Raw genomic sequence first — 23,765 nt, 5'->3', positions numbered from 1 at the left:
CCTTACTTTGCCCACGTCTTCTTTAAGACACATTCCTTTTTACTTTGCACTAACACAGCATGGTAATCCCTTATGAGGCAGACTACAATAAGCTAAGTGAAAGAAAAGATAATGGAACACATTTTTTTTTCAACCCCAAAGTGCCTACATAGTATTAAACCAACAAACTAACTAATGAAACACAATTAATTGAATGACATCTACAACCTAAAAAAAAATTTTTTAAACTCTAAAAACAAAGCTCATTAGTTTTGCCAGAAAATTAGAGAAATGGGTGCAGAGGAGAAAATAACTACAGAAAGTGAAGAACAAACACAAGAAAACAGGAGACAAATGGCAAATATTTTACATATTCCTCCCCAAAATAAAAGATGATGGAGAACAGAAGACTGAGGATATGCTTTCAAAGAAAATACACATTATTGACTTTCACATAACTTCAAAATTTTTAAGTGATGGCATGATTAGGAAAGTATATTTGTCACTATCATAATATTTTATTACAGGAGATAAAAGCTACTCTTGAACTTGATTCAAGTCAACATAATTTTTTTCTAGCCCATTCCCAACCCTAAATGCCTTTAGGCAACTGTATACATTTGTCTCTTGTATATTCTCCCACTGTTTCTTTGTATAAACACTTACCTATCCCCCTCCACTTTCACTTATATAAAAGATAGCATAAAATGTATAAGCTCTGTATCTCTTCTTTAAAAAACATACACCCTGGAAATGTTTCCATTTCAGTACACACAGAACTTCCTCTCTCTTTTTTTTTTTTTTTTTTTTAAGGAAAAGTACATTATTTCTTTGTGTAGATGCAGTGTTGTTTATTCACCCAGTGCCCTTTATATGGATACCAGTCTTGGTTCTAATCTTTTGCTTTTACAACCTATGTTGTAATGGAGTAACCTCACTCATATGTTATTTCATTGACGTGCAGAATACTGATAGGCAAATACACATGTGATTTTAGATCGATTCAAAGTCATTTTAAATTGTTTAGATTGTTTGCTTTAGTCAAACTTCTTAAACTGGATTCAGTACGTATTACATGATATTCTTAAAATATGATTTTAGGCCATGTTAATTCACAATGGTCCTCTAAGGCACCCAGAAAGTGGCCACTGAATTCCAAACGAGATGTTTGTGTTGGAGAGTGACAAAAACCAAAAAATAAAAACCACTATTATAAAGTGCTAAATGAATTGGTCATTAATAATAAGAAAGATTTATTATTTTTCTCAGATTATCCCAGACATCTGGAGCAGTTTGGAGACATTAGGAAACTATATAACATGTAACCATCACAACAGTTGTCTAACAATACTTATAAGCACTAAACCCATGCAAACTATTTGTAACCTTAACTAATCCGAATGTAGAAATATTTCAATGCCACATCATACTCAGCCACATATTTTGCCATTGAGAGTAATGGCAAAAACCACAATTACTTTTGCACCAGCCTAATATAAAGTCTGTATACTCCCTGTCAAACTAAAGTTCTATTCTGTTATAACAGCCTCACTTCAAATCAGCAAAGGGAGTACAAGTAAAACGGAAAGAACGATGTGGTTGTATATGGTTATTTATGGCTTTTTTTTTTTTAAATCCTAAATGATTTTTTTATTTTTATCTTATGAAGAAAAATGATATTAAAACAATTCATTTTTTTTACTCACCTACAAGGAATCATAGGCAAGTCAAAGAATGTAACAAGATGCCTCTGCTAAGAGTTACTAATCCTGAGGCATAAACAAATCAAACGGTGCTTTGTTTTTAGTTTGATGAGTGAAATAAAATAGAATGAATGAGAAACTATTTAATTCCATCATCAAAACCATCCCAATATTTCTCAGGGAGAACCTCTCCCTTTCATAATTAAATTAACCTGTAAAAGTTTACCAAATAAACACCATGAACTGAACAGTGTACTTTCAAACTGGTTTAAACACCACCTCACTGTTCTAGCATTTTTTAAAAAAGCAAATACAAAGTTTTGTGTATTTTTTTTTTCATCAGCATTTGTTGGAAGACTTAAAATAAGGTCAATGCAAAAATTCCAGAGCAGGAACATTATCACCTGTAGCAAGGAGTATAATGTGTTTGGGTGAATCTGTTGTCAGAGGCCAGGTAAGAAACAAGTCATAACCATGTCTCCTTCTGAGGGGAAACTGGGTGACCATGGACAGTGTTAGGATATAGGAACAGAAAGAAATCCAGGCCTCAGTGACAGCATCTTTTAATCTAGACAAAACATTACTCCAGACATGTTGCTATTTTGTTAAAATATTGAACATATTTACCAACTATTTTTAAATCTCACAAATTTTAATTAAGTGTTAACACTACAACTAAATAGCCAAAAGTAAAATCAACAGACTCTTACTGCTATTCTGAGGGGGAAAAAGTACACTACAAATCAATGATGATTTGGGAGCCATGTTTTAACATCTCTTTGGTCAATCACTGCAATTAGCCCATCATCAGACTCTGTCTCAAAAAAAAAAAAAAAAAAATTCCCGTTAGGCATGTATTGTACATTCTATTTTCAAAGATGAACCATGCATTTTCCAAATGCAATACATACAGCTTTCTACTGCAATGGTACTTGAAAAAATTTTCGGCATGTAGTAAGACTTACTTTTCCTTTTGATGCTTATTTTGCCAAATTGCATTTCCGCACATATATCTTCAATAAAATCCACAGAGAAGGTAAGGAAACAATACTTCAAGGTCAAAACTTTAGTTTATCAAAACTTAGTCCCACAGGACTATTCATATCATTGCATAAAACATAAAAATGAATATGACTAAACCAGTAAGAAAGTTATTACACTGAATCATATGAAACTGCCAATATTTGACTGTTTCTGACAACAATGGCAATTTCATATGTAACTTTTATATTTCCAAAGCCTAACTAGGTACCTAATAGAGGTAACTATATTCCTGAAGCCTAACTAAATACCTAATAGAGGTACTTATGACCAATCCTTGATTCATGGAGACTTAAAAATTAGAATAAAATGTTTACAACTAAAAATTTAAATGAATAAATGGCACATTATCTTCTATTATTTTGAACCGTAGTGGAATAGAGATTCTATAAAACACTACGCTTAAAGATAACTGAATGTATCATCTGACAACAGATATTACATCTAAAATAGAGTTAAATTCGCCCTCAAGATGTTTGTGAAACTTTTAGAGCTGATGTTTATGGATAGTCTGTGTAAGAACATGATGTGAAAATACTATGATCTTTTATGTGTCTTATATAACGTATCTTATAAATACAGCTAAAATCAGACAAGGTTATACGTTTTATGATTTAAAAAAATTCTTAATACTAATTAACCCTACTCAAAAATTACGCTGTATATTTGTAGCATGTGTGAATATGTATGTATATACATATATTTGTGTATATATTTTTATACTAATATATCAGGGATTTTATTAAATGTTATACATTAGCCTACCTCAAGTGATTAAGATTTTACCTCTTTTCCAAAAACAATGTAGTTCAGCCATCTAGTGGTAAAGTATAAAGGAATCATTCCTCTGTATTTTATTATACTGTAAAAATAAGACAGGCAGTATGGAGAAGGATTATAGATTATTTAAATTTACTTTTCCTCTTCTCTGGTGACATCATAGAGCACAATCAAGAACTCAGAGGCAATATGACTATAGAAAATACATCACTGGATTTAGTAATTTGGAGTTTCTGGTTGACTTTAGCAAGAACAATGAATGCTGCTAAGAACTGTATTAGAGTTGTAAAAGGAAACAGAAAAGTATGGAACATTCTAACCAAGAAGTATGGCTGTAAAAAGATGGAGGAAAAGAGGAGAAGAGAAGAAACAGTAGGGCTGAAGAAGGGTTCTCTTTTTGTTTTATAGCATTCAAAGTCTTCATTATGTTAAGGGGTTAAATAAAGACCTGGTAAAGAAAGGACAGAGGATAAAATTCCCATGTGAGATAGAGAGGAATAAATCAGTACACAGGAGTCAGACTGCCTTGGAGACAGCATGCTGCCTCATTCTCTGGCACGGTGGGGGAGATAATCACCATAATAGAAGAGTTTAAAGCTAGAGGACACAGGAGTTCAAAAGTTGCTTTCTAATTTTATTTTTTTTCTTATTTTTGAAACAAGAGACAAGGAAATCTACCTTATGGTGAAAAGCAGAGGCCAGGAAGAAAGGAATGGGAGTTAAATGGTATGATAAATTGAAGAATCAACTGTTGTGTGCACCTTTAAGGTGTTAAAACTTTAATCACTATTAAATGAAAAAAATTAAATAGATAGCTTCTGTATTTTCCAATCCTATATTCTCATTTAAATTCCAAATCTTCAAACTAGTTTAAGAAGTCAACTACACTGAAAGTATAATGAAAATGAAGGCACTGCATTCTGTTAAAATAGATTGTGACATACAAACCTCACTCCACCTCCTCCAAAATTTCCATTTCACCTTCTCCTTTGTAAGGAAGAGTGTAGCAGATTCAACCAGGTTACTATAATCCTGCATCTTAGTCAACAGAATTAGCTAAGTAAAATAAGTGTTTTCAATAAAGTTGGCATCAATACTCCCCAAATAACATGTTCTTATAAAACTTCAGAAGCCAAAATAAATGCATCAGTGTTCCAGAACAAAAGAATATTTGATGAGACAAAACTATCAGTTAATATCTCAATAAACCAAGAAAAGAGTATAGTGAAGTATTTTGTTATTGCTGCTTTTTAAAAAAAAAAGTTTATTTGCTGTGGTAGACTAAGCTGGTATTTATTATAGACAAGCTAAAATGAACATATTTAATTCCCATTATAAGTGGGAAAGAGAAATATAAAATAATGGTTTTTAACATATTATCTATAAATGTAACCCTAAATCCAATATCACATTTGTCATTATTTGCATGTACTACATTCTCTAGATAATACTGTGAATTTTAAAAGCATACCAATAGACCACATATATACATTACTTACTAGTCTTATATTCACAAATTTAAACAAGGAGCAGCATGTAAGCGCTCAATGTATTTCAAGTAAATAAATAAATGGATAGATAAAATTTTACTCTAGAAATGCCTTTTAACTATACAATCACTTAGAGGGTAGAAACCAAAAACAATATGAGTTGAAAACATAAAGAATCTTTCTTCCTGTGCAATTTTGAGAAAAAAATTAGTCAAGAAAAATATATATAGTAAAAATGCACTTGCATGTATGAATGTTATCAAAGATGGTTGATATGCTCATCAGAGGCCCACATATTCTGATCTCAGAGTCCTTAAAATGAGGGGGTTTGGAAGATGGGATTTTATAAGTGATGGTGCAGGCACTGAAGTTGGCAGGAATATGGGCTGGATAGTGGCCCGGAAGCAAAAAGAGGGCTGAGCAGGTGATACAAATTGCAATTAGGAGCTGCAAATTCTAATCCATGAGCAAATTCACAAAAATATAAAAACTCAGAGATGTCAAGATTTCTATTGATGACATAACATTTTAAATGCCACAAAGAGTTGTTAATGTTATCTTATTCACTCACCTATCAAAAAATCATAAAATATACAGTCTGCCATGCTTTACTTATAAAATCTGAAAGTCAATCATAGTACCTAAAATCAACCTATGTAATGGTTAAATATGAACACTGTATTTATTACACAAAATTTGATGTGACATTCTCAAATCCACATTTGATATTCACTAGATATATAAGACTCCAAGGTTCTCCAGCTTCCTTACCTTCAGATATTTTATTAGATTACAACCTTATATGACAGATAGCAATAATAGCAAACAACATCAAATAAAAACTAGCTTACAAAAATACTGCTAGACTAATGCTCCAATCTCTAAAAGTTAGGTAACGTACCTGAAACTCACTCTTGCCCAGGGACTTCTATTTCCACTGCCCCATTCTAATCTAAAACACCATTTTCAAGGCCAGGTGCAGTGGCTCACACCTGTAATCCCAGCACTTTGGGAGGCCGAGGCAGGTGGATCACTTGAGGTCACATGTTCGAGACCAGCCTGGCCAACATGGTGAAACCCTATCTCTATTAAAATACAAAAATCAGTTGGGCGTGGTGGTGGGCACCTGTAGTCCCAGCTACTTGGGAGGTTGAGGCAGGGGAACTGCTTGAACCCACGAGGTGGAGGGTGCAGTGAGCCAAGATAGTGCCACTGCATTCCTTCCTGGGTGACAGAGTGAGACTTCGTCTCAAAAAATAATAATAAAAAATTAAAAATTAAAAAAAACATTTTCTTAACCGATCTCTCAGTGGCCATGGGCTCCCTCAGTATGCTCTCCATATTAGAGCCATAGTAAAAAACACACATCTAATTAGGTCACTTGTAAAAATCCTTCTAGACTTAGCCTCTCATTGCCCTTGTCAAAGATTTGACGTTTTATCCGGGCCTACAAAACAACATGATCTAGCTCCTATTCTCTAAGCTTCAACACTTACAGCCCACAAGCCTTCTCTCAGCTTCTCAACAGTACTTTGCGGGGCAGATGTCAAAGGGAAACATCATAGGCAATAAAGGTACACGAATGTAGCAACACTTTCAACCCTACCTACCTGTGAGTGGGGGAACACTACGCTTTAGATAAAAAGCCATAAGTCCTAATGCTGGTTCTTTGTGCAAATCAAATTCCTTATCTCAATGTCCTCACCTTTAAAGAAAGGAGACTCGCTAAAAAGAGTCCTATTTGAATCTTCAAGCTGTCTGATTTCATAACTCTTTCACCACTTATTTTACATGGAGATTCCAGATTCAAAAGTTCTACCCTAATCTCTAAACTGATTTGGTGCATCAACACTAACTTCAAATATTGCCTTTTTAATTCAGGGTCTCCACCAGGCATTTGGGCTCTTTTGGAAAAACAGTTTCTCCAATAAAGTCTAGATACCCTTTCGACAGTCATCCTTTGGTTCACCTTTGTTAAAAGTGTTATGTACTTCACTATTCAAACACCATTCTGTTTTGAAAGCTCTGTCTCAGACTCAAGTTATTTATCCTACTAAAGTAGCCTTTGAATAGGTTAGTGTTCTCTTAGTACTGGCAGGGAAATAATTTAGAAGATCATAATCCTAAAAATGCAGAGTCAGTCTGGTAAAGACACACTGTCTATTTGATTTCCTGTCATACGTACTGGAAGAATAAATTAGTATATAGAAATGGCTTATAATACTCTGAAATTTTGCAGCGATGAAAACATATACTTAAGCTATTAATTATTTTAAAAATTCCTGATTTAAAATTTTAGAAGTCACCAAGTAACTTAAATTGTGTCAAACAGCTAATAATATCACCCACACCTTCAAATTCTGAACCAAATGTATAATTACTCCAAAATGTCCTGCCAGGCAAAATATATTTTGAGAACTTTGTTGACTTACTGTCCACTTGAATTTATCCATGGATTATGCACCTGTCTTATAGTAAAGAAAGAAAACGTAGAAAACACATGGAATGGGCTAAGAATCCAAACATCTAGGAAAGTCTAAAAAGAATGGTCAATTCTCATCACTTAAATGTTTAGTATATTTCTAGAGACTGAAAACACAAGACTGACTTTTCAGAATAAGCTGTAACTTACAAATTGATATCATGTAATACATATATTTTAAAAACATTTCTTTGGCTAGATCCTTATTTTCCCTGTTACGCTTTACTTTTGACTTAGAGAAATGACTACCTGTAACCCATTCAAAATATGGGTTTAAAAAGTCAGTACACTCACATATTATCTGAATAACAAACAGTATTTTGTTTGATTACTTATCTCCTATAGAGAAAAACAAAAATTTTCTCAAAAAACCATTTTAGTTATTAGTGACTTTGTTATACAAAGCATCCAACTTTTAGTCATTTCTTAACCAAAAAAAAAAGGATGCTCTAAAAAAATAAACTGTTATCATAGTAATACCTCTATTAATTAACACATCCACACGAATACAATGAAAATCAATATTCACAATGATGATCCTAATGCACTGCAAGACTGAGTAGTACCAGCACAGGAATATAAATTAACTATAATTTTAGGATCACAGTTGTCTATCACTGAATTCAAATGCTCCAAAAAGTAGACAATCTTTGGATGGCATGTATGGCAAACTGCAATGAAAACAAATGCTACAATATTTTCTATTTTGCTTTTTATCTTTTTGTAAGGATTTTTAAAAATATGATGTGTTTTGGAATAGATTATGCTTGGTGCAACATTCAAAATGTAAAGGCTGGCATACAATGAAAACTAAGTCTCCCTCCCACCCCTGTCCCCAATTTCCTCAATGAGATGCAAGTACTCTTACTAGTTTGTCTATCCTTATACAAGGAATATGAGATATTCTGTGCTACATATGTATCAATTATGTATTTTACACAAATGCTGTATACCATCTACTCTATTCTATATACTTTTTTTTTTCTACTAAATATATTCTGGATGTCTTTCATAGTCCATAACAAGGTGCCTACACCTTTTTTTTTTTTTTTTTTTTTTTGAGATGTAGTCTTGCTCTGTCGCCAGGCTGGAGTGCAGTGGCACGATCTCAGCTCCCTACAACCTCCACCTCCCGGGTTCAAGTGATTCCCCTGCTTGCCTCCACTTTTTTAATGACTGCTAATGTAACTAGTTCTTATGAATGAATATTTGAGCAGTTCCTTCTTCTGCTATTACAAATAATGGTATAATCAATAACCCTGTATATACATCATTTGCACATATGCAACTGTATCTGTAATATAAATTCTTAGAGATATAATTCTTGGGTGACTGTGCATTTGACATTTTTAAAGTTTATATTAAAGTATTGTAACAGTTTCTATTTGCAATCTCTCATTACAAATAAAGCTACATCTTTGCATAGGTTTAAGGTCATTTATAATTCTTTATCCATTATTCAACTGGGTTATTGTTTTGCTTTAAATACTTTTTAAAATAAACTTTTTATAACTTTTTATATATTAAGACTATTAGCTCCATTACATGAGCTGGAAATGTTTCTCCCAGTTTGTCATTTATCTTTTTTTTTTTTTTTTCCTTTTTTGAGATGGACTCTCACTCTGTTGCCCAGGCTGGAGTACAGTGGCAGGGTCTCAGTTCATTGCAACCTCTGCCTCCCGGATTCAAGCAATTTCCCTGCCTCAGACTCCCAAGTAGCTGGGATTACAGGCACATGCCACCACACCCAGTTAATTTTTGTATTTTTAGTAGAGTTGGGATTTTACTATGTTGGCCAGGCTGATCTCAAACTCCTGACCTCAAGGTGATCTGCCCACCGTGGCCTCCCAAAGTGCTAGGATTACAGGTGTAAGCCACCTTGTCTGGTCCCAGTTTGTCATTTATCTTTAACTTTACTTGTATTTTTCTTTATATGTAGTTTTTTTTTTTTTTTTAATGTTGTCAGATTCATACATCTTTTCTTTTATAGTTCTGGGTTTCAGGTCGTACTTCAAAGGCTTTCTGACTACATGATTAAAAATATATATATATAAAAAATATCCCCCTACATTTTCTACTAATAGTTTTATAATTTATTTTTTAATCCATAGACCTTTGATCTCTGTAGAATTTATTTAGGTATTAGGTGGGAGGTAGGGCATAACTGTATTTTTTTAGATGGCTATTCATAGGCCAAACACTACTTATTGAACAATCTGTCTTCCATTGATCTGAAATGCTATCTTTTTCATACATTAAATTTCCCAGTCTTTTTGGGTCTATTTCTGAACTTTCTATTCAGTTTGAATACCATGAACTTAAACAATGTAGATCAAAAAGATTTATAGCATACTTAAGTTTAAGAAACATAAGTTATATCATAACTATAGGAAACTATAAGATACAGATAAAGTATTTCCTCTAGATTTATTCCTATTTAATTCATTTAACAATAATTTATTTAACCTTCTCTTCCCCTGGCACATACTTTCTTTTTTTAAGGAGAAAGTTTCAAGTGGCCAGCTAAGAATTTCTCTGGCTTTAATCGAAAGGGATTTCTTTCACCCATTTTGAGTAAAGTGACTCCAGTTATTTACTTATTGTCATGGAGCTTCTGAGAAATTCGTTCTTACCCCTTTTATCTGAAGTTGGGAGGTCAAAGTGTGATAAAATCTATTTAGCAAGCTGTCTAAAAATAACAGGTTGACGCCACCTACTCAAAAAGTACATAGCCACCATTGTTCTGCAGCCTAGATAACTTTTTATTTGCTTGATTCCCTTTTAACCACATACTGGACTTAAATCTCAGGTTATCTATATTCCTTTATCAAATCCCCAGGGACTCTCCCTGCCTTAAACTGCCCACCACACCCAGCACACAAAGCATGAAAGTCTTTTTTTCATCAGTATTAACTGTAACCATAATCAACAAGTCAGGCTGTGGGACATATGGCTGGTAACTGTGCACATGCTAACTGTGATAGGAAAACGAGGAGGACATCCTTTTACTTCTGTGGTGCTCTCCAGAAGGAAGTAAGGGAAGATTTCTGCCTGGCACAGTGCTCTGTACAAACATTAGACTGCATACCAAATTGAAATAGTTACCAACGACAAAACGAGTGTTTGCTGCTCTCAAATACCATCACATAAATGTTAAAAGAAGTTCAGAAAGTATCAAAAATTTGGTTTCATTAGTTTACAATTTTGAGCTAAATTACTGTTAAAAATAAAATGGTAAGTAAAAACTAAAAAAAAAAAAATGAATTGGTAAGCATCTGGAAATGAACAATTCAAAAAATGAAACAAACTATTTTTTACTTTATGGGACAGAAGATACAAATTTGATTTTCAGATCACTGGGGATACTTTAAAGAAAACTCTAAAATGTTAAGAGGAGATTATGTAACTTTGGTAAATAAACAAATATTAGGTAAGAGATGAAAAGAAAACAATCTCAAGAATAATCAATAAGATGACAATAGCAGGACAGGACTTCTAATGAAATAATACAGGACCCATTTTAACCTCTTAAATAAGTATGAAACTTGTAGATGTACCCTGAAGTAAGGATGTGGCCAATCTTCTTAATAAGAGATAATAAAGAACAGAAAAATTTTGCATTTTGAAAATCAGCATTTCTTCTTACCATCAATTTAATGTTGGTTTTTTTCAGCATTTCACAGTGTAGAGTTACTGAACTCAGATCTTATGATCTGACAAAATTTATGATAAGGGAAACACTTTGTTGCCCATTCTTTTTATCATATCTCACCTTTCTAAACAAATTCTTTTGGGGACATTTAACAGTACGCAATTACCAATTGTCCTCTGTTGAGGACAACTGTCCAACTTCTCACTGTAGAGTGAGAAGAAGAGTTTAAAGAAGCTTTCAATCTATTATAATGCTTCAAGACAGAAACTAGAAGTTCTTATGTCCTGTAACTTTGCTCATATATTATATTTAAGAGGCATTCCATTTCTCATGCATCAATCTGATGTACGAATCAAATCTATAACTGGCACATAATACATTCTCTAATTGAGCCCTTTTCCCTCAGATCACTTCTTCACTGCTGGCAACCGGCACATTTCAGAACAAATCTAGTAACTTTCAATGCCATCAACCTAAGATCCCTTGTTTGAAAATGTCTGTTTTTGAACTATGTGCCAAACAGAACTCTCATTCTCCTATCATGCATATTTGTGGCTGGGATGTGGTGAACTAACTCAAAGTTGTCAGGGACAAATACCATTGGCTCACCACTCCTGGTTTACTTCCTGCTATCACACCCAGTCCCCTTAGGGAGTTTCTTACTGGTGTGAAGTCTAACAAACAGTTGTCCCAAAGTCTGGTGTGGATTACAAACAAACCCTAAGAGTCCGTTTACTAACTCATTAAAACTCAAAGTTAATTTAAATACACCTAAATATTTGAATTCTAAACTTAGAGTTATATATTTAAAGTAATATAGAAAACCAGGAGAAACAAATTTAATAGAGTTAGCAACTCAGTATATATGAATGAAAGTTGGTGTTCTCCTTTTACACTTTTTTTTTTTTTTCAGACTGAGTCTCGCTCTGCTGTCAGGCTGGAGTGCAGTGGCACAATCTCAGCTCACTGCAACCTCTGCCTCCCGGGTTCAAGAGATTCCCCTGCTTTAGTCTCCCAAGTTGCTGGGACTACAGGCATACACCATCACGTCCAGCTAATTTTTTGTATTTCAGTAGAGACGAGGTTTCACCATGTTGGCCAGGATGGTCTTGATCTCCTGACATCGTGATCTGTCCGCCTTGGCCTCCCAAAGTGCTGGGATACAGGTGTGAGCCATCGCGCCTGGCCTCCTTTTACACTTTAATATTGTAAGAAGAATATGTTTGTTTTCATACTATCTGTTATAAGAAGAATTCCAATTATATAAATTCCCAGGATATCCAAATATCTGACTGCAGAATACCCGGCACCACCAATACATGAACTCTGAATATCCTCATTACAAAAATATAAATGATTGTATTTATTTGGCAATGAGTGTGAAAAATGATAAAGCTCCTAATCTTTGTAAGTTTTTTCTCAAGTCATAAAAAGGTTTAAGGCATTCTACTCACACCTGTTCTTTATTACAAAGCATTACAAATATTTTGCTAATTGATATAGATTAAAATCTAACAGAGAAAACACAACACAACCAAACACTACTACAAATTTGACAATGTTGCAATAAATGACGGTCCTAATTTTTCCTGATTTGATTATAATAAAATGAATTACTATAGCTAATTTTGTTGACTGAATAACTTACTTCCTAGGCTTATCCATAAAACAATCACGTATTTTTAAAATTATACATCAAACAACCAAAATGCAAAAAAAAAAAAAAAAAGGAATGCAACAAAATATTAAATTGACAGCAATAAAAAATGGCACACTCTCATTTCTTAACTATAGCTAACAAGGACAGTGTGACTTGGAAGTTTTCATAGAATTTAAAAAAAATTTTAAGTAATAGAACTAATTCAACCTGAACAAAAACAATTAAAGAGGTGGGAAAGGCTGGGCCCGGTGGCTCAAGCCTGTAATCCCAGCACTTTGGGAGGCCCAGGTGGGCGGATCACAAGGTCAAGAAATCAAGACCATCCTGGTCAACATGGTGAAACCTTGTCTCTACTAAAAATACAAAAAAAAAAAAAAAATTAGCTGGGTGTGGTGGCGCGTGCCTATAATCCCAGCTACTTGAGAGGTTGAGGCAGAATCACTTGAACCTGGGAGTCGGAGGTTGCAGTGAGCTGAAATCGCACCACTGCACTCCAGTCTCGCGACAGAGCAAGACTCCATCTCAAAAACAAAAACAAAAGAGGTGGGAAAGTGTAGTACTATCTCTTTTAATATGATCTATGTTTCTTAAAATTCCTTTATTTTAATATTATTTCTAAATATTATTCAGAATAATAAAATCCTATCTCCAGGAATTTCCTAGTAACAGCAAAAGGACAGAATCATAGTCTTCTTCCATATAAGACACAAACCATAATGTCTATAATTGTATCCATCAAATTTTCCCACCATGAAACACAGAGAATAGTTAATCCAGATCTTTGGATTTTATTTAGGAATTTGCTTGATTTCCATGTATTCAGACAGACATATATGTGAAGAAACTGGGACAGATGTAAAGAAGGCATTAGAACACGAAAATAACTTTTAGAACTGATAAATACAGAACCTTACATCTTCAGTCTGAACCAGACAGTTCATAAGAAACAAAAAGAAACAAGAAAAGCAGTGCCAAATTCTACTTTTCAAGGTTGGAAGAACACTATTAATGTATTTCACTGCTTCCTGTTTATCTCAGCCACTGCCATCGACCCCTTTAAGCTATCATTCTATCAAGATGCCCAGCTCGCTGAAGACATTCCTGACTCTAAGGAAAAAACACAGTTTTTGCCACATACTATAAATCAAGTATCTTATTTTCCTGTATATGTTTATTTTCAGATGCTAACACATTTCAACCAAATAATCAGAAGTAAATTATAAACTCATTTAACATGTTTTAGGAGTGAAACATGAATTTAAGAGCAGAACCAGCATTGATGATATATAAAATAATTAAATGTAAAATATGAAACCTGAAAGAGGTGCTTTCAAGTTTGAGTATATGTGGTTTTTGTTTTCATGTTATTAATTTTTTTTTTCCAACTTGAAATCTCTACTACCTTTTCCTAAATATATGCCAAGTAACAACTTTTTTAAGTTAAAAAAAAAAAAGCAACAATAGAAATCAATCAAATAGTTTATGGTGTTTTGTCTTTTACAATTACATTACTAAATTTGGTCCCACAAATTCTCAAAAATAAAATGGAACTGTGAACTATACTAAATTAGTTTCATATTTTAGAAAGAGTACCCATTTAGTTCCTACAAAAAAGTGGTTTTGTAAATATCAAAGGAGTAAGATCCTAATAACAATTACATTTGTTATCACGCACAAATCAGCTATTAAATGAAACTGAGAAGTAACAAATCTGTTTTTGAGTTTTCATCTAAGTAACTTCATCAAAATTTTCCTGAAATAGGAATTCCTATATATTTTCTAGACTAGAAACATCTCACATCTACAGTGTGTGTGTGTGTGTGTGTGTGTGTGTGTGTGCTTTGGCAGAAAATGATTTACTGAAATAAGACTCTATGTAAGGATTTTCAGTAATTAAATGCTTATCATAATCCTCGACTGGAAACATTCTCCTGTTGGAAAAAAAAAGGAAAGAAAATGTGGTACTAGTTTTTATCACATAAGAAACAAAGTAACCTTTTCTTGAATTCAAATGTTGAATATAAACTTCTGTTAATGATTTGCACGAACCTTTGCAAGTAAACCTAGAATTAGAAATTCTATAAAAATAATGGTCACCTAATTCCACTAGAGAAAGGAAGGTCATCAAAAGAAATTAATGAAACATTCTCTACCGTCATTCACAAGGGTGCCAAGTTTTTCTTGAATATACAACGACTTGGAGTCCCACTGGAAAGTTGGGAAAAGAACAATATAAGTAATTTACTGAATCTCAATGAGTTATTTTAAACAATGGAGTCTTTCTTAGATAGATGATAGCTGCAGATAACACATAAAATGCCCTAGAGAGAGTGAACATGTCACAAACTGAAAGAAAATATCTGCAACACATATAACTAATGAAAATCAATATCCAAAATATGTAAGAATAATAAAAAAAACACACCACCAAAAAAAGAAAAAAAAAATCTGGCAAAAAGTGGGCAAAGGTACAAACAGGTATTTGAGAGAGAAGTAAACACAAAAAAACACAATCAACATATAAAAATATGCTCACCATCATTAGAATCAGTATCATACAAATACAATAAAATGAGACAGCATTTTACAACTACTGGTTGGCAAACCTTGAAGTTTAGATGATACCAAGTGGGTGTACCCTTATGCCCTGCTGGTAAAAACATGAAACAATTTAGAAAATAATTTGGAATTAGCAGTAAAGCAGAAAAATATATATACTTAATATTCCACTCCTAGGTATACTTCCTAGAAAGATTCTTTTGCATGTAGCCAGGAAACATGTACAAGAATGTTCAGAGCAGTATTATTTTGGATAGCTAAATATCCATTACAGATAAAAAAAATTCTGATAAACTTATACCATTGTAAACTACAGGGCAGTGAAAAATGAATAAACAGCCCCACATATCAGTACGGACAAATCTCAAAAACACAATGTTACATCAAAAAAGTATGTTGCAGAAGCAGATACACACAGTATAATTCCTTTTAAATACAGAATTTAAAAACATGCAAGAAAAACATTATTGTGGGTGGGATGCAGAGTGGTATACTTTCTAGAAGGACAGAGGGAATAAGAGACTCAGTATAATTAACTACATGAGGAAACACAGGGAATGCCGTCAGGGAGATGGCATAGGGGTTTCAAAAAGAATGGTAATGTTAAGTTTCTTTTGCTGGGTAGCAGATACACATACATGTGTTCAGTAAATTAATATTCCTCACCTTTAGTATAAAAGAATGCTATATACTATACACATATCCAAGTTTTCCCAATTTTAAATATTGAAAAAAATGGGTACCTGTTCTTGAAAATTGTGGAAACCAGCAATGTAAGGCAGAAAGGAGAGGTGTGATGTGCCCAGAAGAGCAAAGGAGGTGCTCCCACTCTGAGAAAGTATATTAACGAAGTGATGTGTAACTGCTACCACAGCATTTCAGCTAGTTTATAAGGGATGGAACATAAGCATAAGTTGATGGCTTTAGGTAACAATGAAAGGAAATTAAACAAAAGAGGAATACTTTCAAATACCTGAGAGCATGCACTGGTGGAAAAATGCCAAAGTAGCCTTTGAAACTGGTGTTCATAGGAGGGCAGCATTCAACTCTCCGCTCTGCCACCTACTGGCTTTATGAACCTGTGGAATTCCTTAACCTCCTGGGCTTCAGTTTCCTTACAAAATACAGTGGTAATATCTATCACATAAGTCTCTTCTGGATCAAATAAGAAAAGCAAAACACCTGACACAGGGGAGACTCTCAGTAAACACAAGTCCAATCTGAAGACAAAGTTGAATCAGACCTAACTATCATGATAATCATGGAATGCTATTTTTAAAATGAGGGGCAGAAGACTCAAGTGCTGTACTAGGTCTCAAAGACACAACTTTCATACAAATGGCCCTCACCTTGAAGAAGATGTCTTAATATTAGTATTTATAATGCCTTTTAAGCAAAAAACTGTCTAATTCCTATTTCTCTCTTTCCTCCCATGACAAGAAAGATCTAAAGAACCATAGCTCATAACATGACCCACATGTGTAATTTGCAAATCAAAAAACTAGATTGTAAAGTGTCATAAAGTAAAACAAACAAAGTTTAAAAACTGGAAGTGCTCTTTACTGTCTTATAAATGTTTTTTAAAATTCTGATAAACTTATTAAAAACCACAAGTAAAATGCATTTTGAAAGCACTTCAATATCATTACACTGTAGTATACAATGTATATTAAAATGCACAAGAATTTTGTGGTATCAACACTGAAAGTTAAAAAAAAAGTATACAAATAGGTGGATTTCAAATATAATTATTCTTAATACTGCTTTGGAGTCAGCTTTAGACTGTATTATTCAAAATATAATAATTGTATTATCCAAATTCTACACAAGAGTTTAATCATCATTTGTACCAAATAACACAGAATTTATTCTTTAAGTTAATTACCCACAAATTGTTACTAGTAGACTGAGAGACTTTTTTCTCCCAAAAAACCCCACACTTTGGTAAGGTCAGTTACTTCCCATAGGCTCCAAAACTCTTAACATTTCCCCCCAATATTCTTCTATTAGAATTTTTGCCAAATAACTCTTTATCCTTTTTTCTGTATTTTTAACAGCTGTGCTATAAATGATAAGAATACATCTTTTTTTGTAGTTGCATTATTTTGTCATTTTCTAAGTCATGTATGATCAAAATATCATTTACTAAATTAATCTTTAAAAGTTTTACTCTGCTGCAATTATACAAATCCTACTGGTCACAAAACTAATAATGCAATTATAAACTAACACTTACCAATGTGAGAAATCAAGATTCATGGGGAAATCAAACCAAAAGTAGGACTGAAAAAATATTCACTATCTATTCTTACTCTCTCAACATCATAGCTGTAATCAAGGGCATTCCCCTGCCATATTTAACTCATGCTAAATATACAATTCTATACAAATATAAATACTACAAAATGAAGTTCTACATGTACCCCATTAGTAAGAATTCATATATTAGTAATAATTCAAAAGTCTCCCAAAACATTGAGAAGTTTTTAGTTACACCACTCTGCCTTTTAATCATTATAACAGGCCATGATGTCCTAAAAAATAAGCATGTTTGACATGTCTTCAAAATAAAAACAAATACATTGACATTCACACTATTTGCTTTTCAATTAGCTTCTTTTTTAATTAGCAAATTCTGAACTAGCCCATTTTAGAACTGAAACAACACAGCTCTTTCAATTGTAAAGAATTAAAAACAGTGTTCACCGATTTGAGATGGTTTGGAAAGCAGACATAGTGGGATTATGCTTTCACACAAATCTTAACAAGGAATAGCCAACACAGTAGTTCCTAGTTAAGTAGTGCTATTCTCGGAATTACTCTGTTTCTCATAAATCCTAAAGAAATATATCCATAGAAAACAGTCACTTTACCATGGTGATCTTGGCTAAGATGCTTAACCTCTAGGCCTCAAATTCTTTATCTCTAAAGATGAGAATAATAATAGTACCTACTTCATGGGGCTGCTATGAGAAGTAAATGAAATAGTATATGCAAAGTTGTTAGAATTAGATCTAGCACATAAGATCTTAAAATGTCAGCTATTGAGCTGGACATTTTATTTATTTACTTATTTTTATTTTTTATTTTTATTTTTTTGAGCAGAGTCTTACTCTGTCACCCAGGCTGGAGTGCAGTGGTGTCATCTCGGCTCAAGGCAACCTCTGCCTCCCAGGTTCAAGTGATTCTCCTGCCTCAGCCTCCTGAGTAGCTTGGATTACAGGTGCACGCCACCACGCCCGGGTAATTTTGTTTTTTAGCAGAGATGGGGTTTTTTCCACCATGTTGGTCAGGCTGGTCTCGAACTCCTGACCTTGTGATTCGCCTGCCTCGGCCTCCCAAAATTCTAGGATTACCGGCATGAGCCACTGTGTCCGGCCGAGCTGGACATTTTTCTAATAGATTATCACAACTCTAAAAGATATCTGGTTTTCCATATAAACATCTAAGTATTACACACATTCATTTTATAAAAGATGTCTTGGTTCAGTATATAATTGCATTTGTCTAAGTGTCTGTTGATGGCTGAAGGGATAAAGAAAACATGGGACTTCTGTTTCCCACTACTGAGGCACGAGGATCCAGTGTTCCAACCCAGTGAGAAAACGCAGCCTTTGACTGAAGAGGAGACCCATGTAATATTTGAGAAGACTGTGAAATGCATTAGGGAGAATTTCTAGCTGCTGGCTGAGAGGCTCAATGGCACCTACTGTTCTCAGCTGCACAAAGACCAGGTGTACTATGTGAGTGAGAAGATTCTGAAGCTGGTGCCGATATCTGATTTCCCTGGGACCTGCTTCAGAAAATTCACCAAGAGCCACAAGTTTCAGTTGCACATCACAGCTCTGGATTATCCTGCACCCTATGCCAAGTATAAAGTGTGGATAAAACCTGGAGCAGAGCAGTCCTTCCCATATGGGAACGATATGTTGAAATCGGGTCTGCGTCAAATCATGAAAAATACTTCTGGCCAGGAAGTGGTGGTGGCAGACATCCCTTTGGGTTTTGGGGTGGCAGTAACATCCGTGCAAGACTGCACAAAAGGAGACCCCACCAATTTGTGGTATTTCTTCAAGCAAACATGGGTGAATATGTGCGGCACAAAAAGACGTTGACTTAAAATGAAGTCACTGCAAGGACTCACAGTGGTGTGGAAAGGCCCAGCTTCGTTTCCTGTGTTTGCGTGGATTCCACCAACGGGTTGAATTTTGTCAACACTTTAACCTCTTTAGGTCTTCTTGGCATCACTGACAAACACAGGCTGGATTCTTCTTGTACAGAAATGGCTCAAAATTGGGGTTTCAGATCTTTGTGTTTGTGACTAAATATTCTGTTTCGTATCTGAATCTGAGGGCTTCTTGTTCTGAGTAACAGATTCCAAACTGTTGGAACTAGGGACAAGAATGCTTATTGTTATCTGTGATAATACTTTGTTTTCCAAACTCACGATAACAGCACATGGGTTTTCTCTGTTGTTTATTAATATGAAAGATAGATATTGCCATATTAGAGCAGTAGGTCACATCTGAGATTTCACAAATGAAGTTTGACTGAAATAATAAAAGCAATTTATAGTAAGTGTTATGTGGTATGGAAGAAAAACTTGGTTTCAAACCCCAGTTCTGCCACCTACCAGCTAAATGACCTTGGATGAGTCATTCAACTTTAATAAACTTCATTTTCTTCTTAAAAAAAAAATAACCCACAAAACTTAAGAAATAGCTATAACCATCTACCTAAGAATGGTTTTTAGAATTAGAAGAATCATGATTACAAAGCATGTAACACAGTGTCTGGAAGATGACAGGTGTCAGCCCCCTTGTCCTTTAAAAAAAAGTGTGCATATTACATACACATACACAAACACATTAATATTATTCAGCCGTAAAAGAAGAAGAAAATTCTATTTTTGACAACATGGATGAACCTAGAAGGTAATATGCTAAGTGAAATAAACTAGACACAGAAGGACAAATACTGCATGATCTCACTCATACTTTGTAATCTAAAAAAGTCAAAATTCATAGAAGCAGGGAGTAGAATGGTGGTTGCCAAGGGCTGCAGAGTGGAGGGTCACAGGGAGATGGTGGTCAAGGGGCACAAAGTTTCAGTTACGTAGGATGAATAAGTTCATGAAATCTAGTGTACAGCATGGTGACTATAGTTAGAGATACTGTATCATATACTTAAAATTTGCTAAAAGAGTAGGTCTTAGGTGTCCTCATCAATGTGATGGATATGTTAATTAGGTTGATTATGGTAACCACTTAGCAATGTGTGTGTGTGTGTGTATATATACACACTTATATATATATATATCTGAAAATATATTGTATACCATAAATATATATGCTTTTAATTTATCATTTATAACTCAATAAAGCTGGAAACAATTTTTTAACCTGAATATTTGTGAAACTATGACCAGGGATGGGTATGTTGATCCACAGTTTACAGTACTGCCAGCAGCATATATATCAGGGAAAAAAAAAGTTTTTTAATTGAACTAAAGTCCAATGAGTCTAGAGTAAATATTAAATATAGCTTGTGCAAAATGCTTTTGGCAATAGAAGTTATATTGTTCATCAAGTAACGAAATGGAATACTACCTAAGATTTTAATGAGAAAAAAGGTCATTCTGTCCAAGCATAACTTTGCTGAGTAATAAGCAGAACTGAGGGCTCTACCAATATCTAGAGAACTCACAAGGAGTTGTTAAATAAAAAGTGGGGGTTTATGGATGCTGCAGAAAAAAATTGAAATACCATTTTCTAGTACTTACTCGGATTAGTATCTCTTTCAGCTCTTAATATTTGTATTTTAATGATACTGATGCAATTCTCAAATTTTCATTTTATAAACTTGAGTGTTCTAAAATATCTATCTAATACTCGCAACCCGAATAATAACATCTTCCCCCTTTAAGGGTCATATATGTATTTCCATTCAAGAGAGAAGATGCTAACAGGTAGGTTGAGCAGGGAAATAATTAATAAATGGTATCAGTAGTCTGTGAGCCCATTTATTTCCTGGAAGATAATATATTTTTAATACATTGAAGAGTTGAATAAATCAATGTATCAATAAGTAAATGGGATATAGATGAGTAAAAGACAATGGGAAAGTGAAGCATAGCTATGTCTAAAAAGTTATTTGTTGCTCTGAAACTGCATAGTTCAGGTTTCTGAGATATTTAAAGAAATCTCTCTAAATTCCAAAGATTCTGGGCTCTTCTTCTTTTTCTTTCCATCTCAGGCCCAACCTGAACCTACCTCTTACATCAGTATCTTCCTACCATGCCTATTTTCAGAAAAAACTATATTTGAAAAATCTTTGAAATTCTAACTTAGTAGCCAGTAGAACAATTTAAGGTACACACTTACTAGAACAACAATCACAGTTATTTTCTTTTGTGAAAACTACTTTGGGAAGAAGTTGTTGATACTAGGACCTCTACAAGAATTCCGGGTTATTATTTTAAGGTAAGGAAAGGTTTGGAAAGACTCAGGTCCAAACCAGCACCATGCAAATGGCCCTATCCTTGGGCATTCACAAGCATGAGGCAAACCATCCACCTCAATAAACATGGAAATCTGGTGTCCTGACACTCTTAGTTCCTTCATTCAGCAACATTTATAAGGTCTAGGCCTTATAACAGGCACTACTTGTATAGAGTGGAATTTCAATAATAAATAACCCATAGTCCTTGAGTTACATTCAGGAAAGAGTATAAAGTATGAGAAAACACCATTACATGATTTGGAAGATAGATCCACACAGACACTAAAGAAGCCAGAGGCCGTAAGAGGCGTTGGTGTCTGGCGTTTATCTCCATGAATCTACAGCAGGAAGTAGCTCCTGCTCCAGATTCCTAGAATCCAGCCTGGCAACTAGTATACACAGAGGGTCAGAAAAAGTCTGACAATCATTTGAGAAGGCTGTCTGATATCAGAGATATTTACTTCTTGGACACCAGTATGGTCATCATCACCAATCACAACTATGGAGCATTCCCAGACACTGCTTTGCCACTTGACATGCGTGTCATTTAACTTTCCAAAGTTCCTAACATAAAATTAAGAGAAAGCAGGGGAAGATGACAGCATGTCTAAACTTCCGCCTGATTAGCATCGTAAGTGGCAAGAGTTATTTTTGACTCATAATTTATTAAAGATAGTAAGAATTTCAGCACTAATAAGATCCCTGGGGGAAAAAAACCACTATTAATGGTTATTATATCTCTATGGTATATACATTTTATTTTCTATTTGTTACATTTTTCCTAAATAGCAATTACCTTTAAAATATGAAAGAAAGTAGGCAAAGAGGAAACCAGGGTGCAAAAAGGCCAGGCGATCTGGTCAGCATTACTGGTGGGCAAGAGGCAGGAACCAGGGACAGCAGGAAGACTCAGTAAGCATCTTTGCACTGTTAGGGGAGAGGTTTTTTGGGTGAGGTAACACAATTATTTGATCAATGGCTAAACAGACAAGGGCCCAGCATTACTGGGATGTATTTTCATTGTTAATATGATTAAGTTAAATAGCTGCATGAGTATCCATTTTGGCGATGGGTGTCCTGGTGGTCTGTGTTGCCACACAGACCCTACAGGTACTTAGGTGCCCTACGGGTACATAATATTCTACAGGTACTCATGTACCCTACAAGTACTTTACTTTGTACACTATAAATGGTGACTGTGGAGTTGTTCTCAAGTATGATAGTAAAGAGAGGAACAAAGAGATCTAAATAAAAATGGTTACCCTGTGACTTCTCTAATTAACACTTTAATTATCTATTTTATTTCTCCTTCCAACTTAGCAGAAACTGCATGTGAAAGCCAAAGTTGTAAATAGAGTAGGAACATGTGCGAATGGTTGAGAACCCATTGGGTGGCCAAGATCCTTGAAGATCTTAGGTCAAGGGGCCAAGACATTCTATATTTTTAACTCAGCTGGGTTACTATGGAAAGCAGGTGATGTCATTAAGCGCTTGGCACAGAAAACTATGAGCTCTTCAAGTAATGTAGCAATTTGTGTAAAACGGAAAATAGAATATAAAGCCCTTGTTTAAACTTTGTAAATGACTCTCAGTTTTTCTTGACCTGACCTGACGTTTCAGGGGTTTTTCATAAACACCTGTTTTTATGCATGAATTTCTCTTTTCAAACCCTCAGCAGGTATCTAACCACTAAACCACATTAGACTATTTACACAAATAGATCATTTTTAGCTTCTGGACTCTATAATAGCAGCTAAGAATGTTCTTTTAAAATTTTTTCAAGAGGAATGAGGTACAGCAAGGTGGTGGTGGAAGGTGCCCTGACTAAACTTCTTGGCACTTTTCCCATTTCTACTCTAAAAGGATGAAGGATTAGAAGAACAGGAAAGTCAGTATCCTGCCAGACCAGGGGGTGAAC

At 34.3% G+C, this 23,765-nt stretch overlaps 2 protein-coding genes and 1 pseudogene across 3 annotated transcripts in view; 2 read left to right on the top strand and 1 right to left on the bottom strand.

Moving 5' to 3' along the window:
- The window catches only part of LOC105465463 (5'-nucleotidase domain containing 1), a 145,898-nt gene that overhangs the window by 90,856 nt on the left and 31,277 nt on the right, over positions 1–23,765 (bottom strand). The window lies entirely within an intron of this gene.
- Positions 1–23,765, top strand: part of LOC105465462 (collagen type X alpha 1 chain) — a 40,358-nt gene that overhangs the window by 2,247 nt on the left and 14,346 nt on the right. The window lies entirely within an intron of this gene.
- Positions 18,868–19,571, top strand: LOC105465461 (60S ribosome subunit biogenesis protein NIP7 homolog pseudogene; annotated as a pseudogene).

Source organism: Macaca nemestrina, chromosome 5 (assembly GCF_043159975.1).
Source record: "Macaca nemestrina isolate mMacNem1 chromosome 5, mMacNem.hap1, whole genome shotgun sequence".
Taxonomy (NCBI): Eukaryota; Metazoa; Chordata; class Mammalia; order Primates; family Cercopithecidae; genus Macaca; species Macaca nemestrina.
Note: the sequence above shows the minus strand (reverse complement) of the source record. Positions and strands in the feature narration are given on the sequence as shown.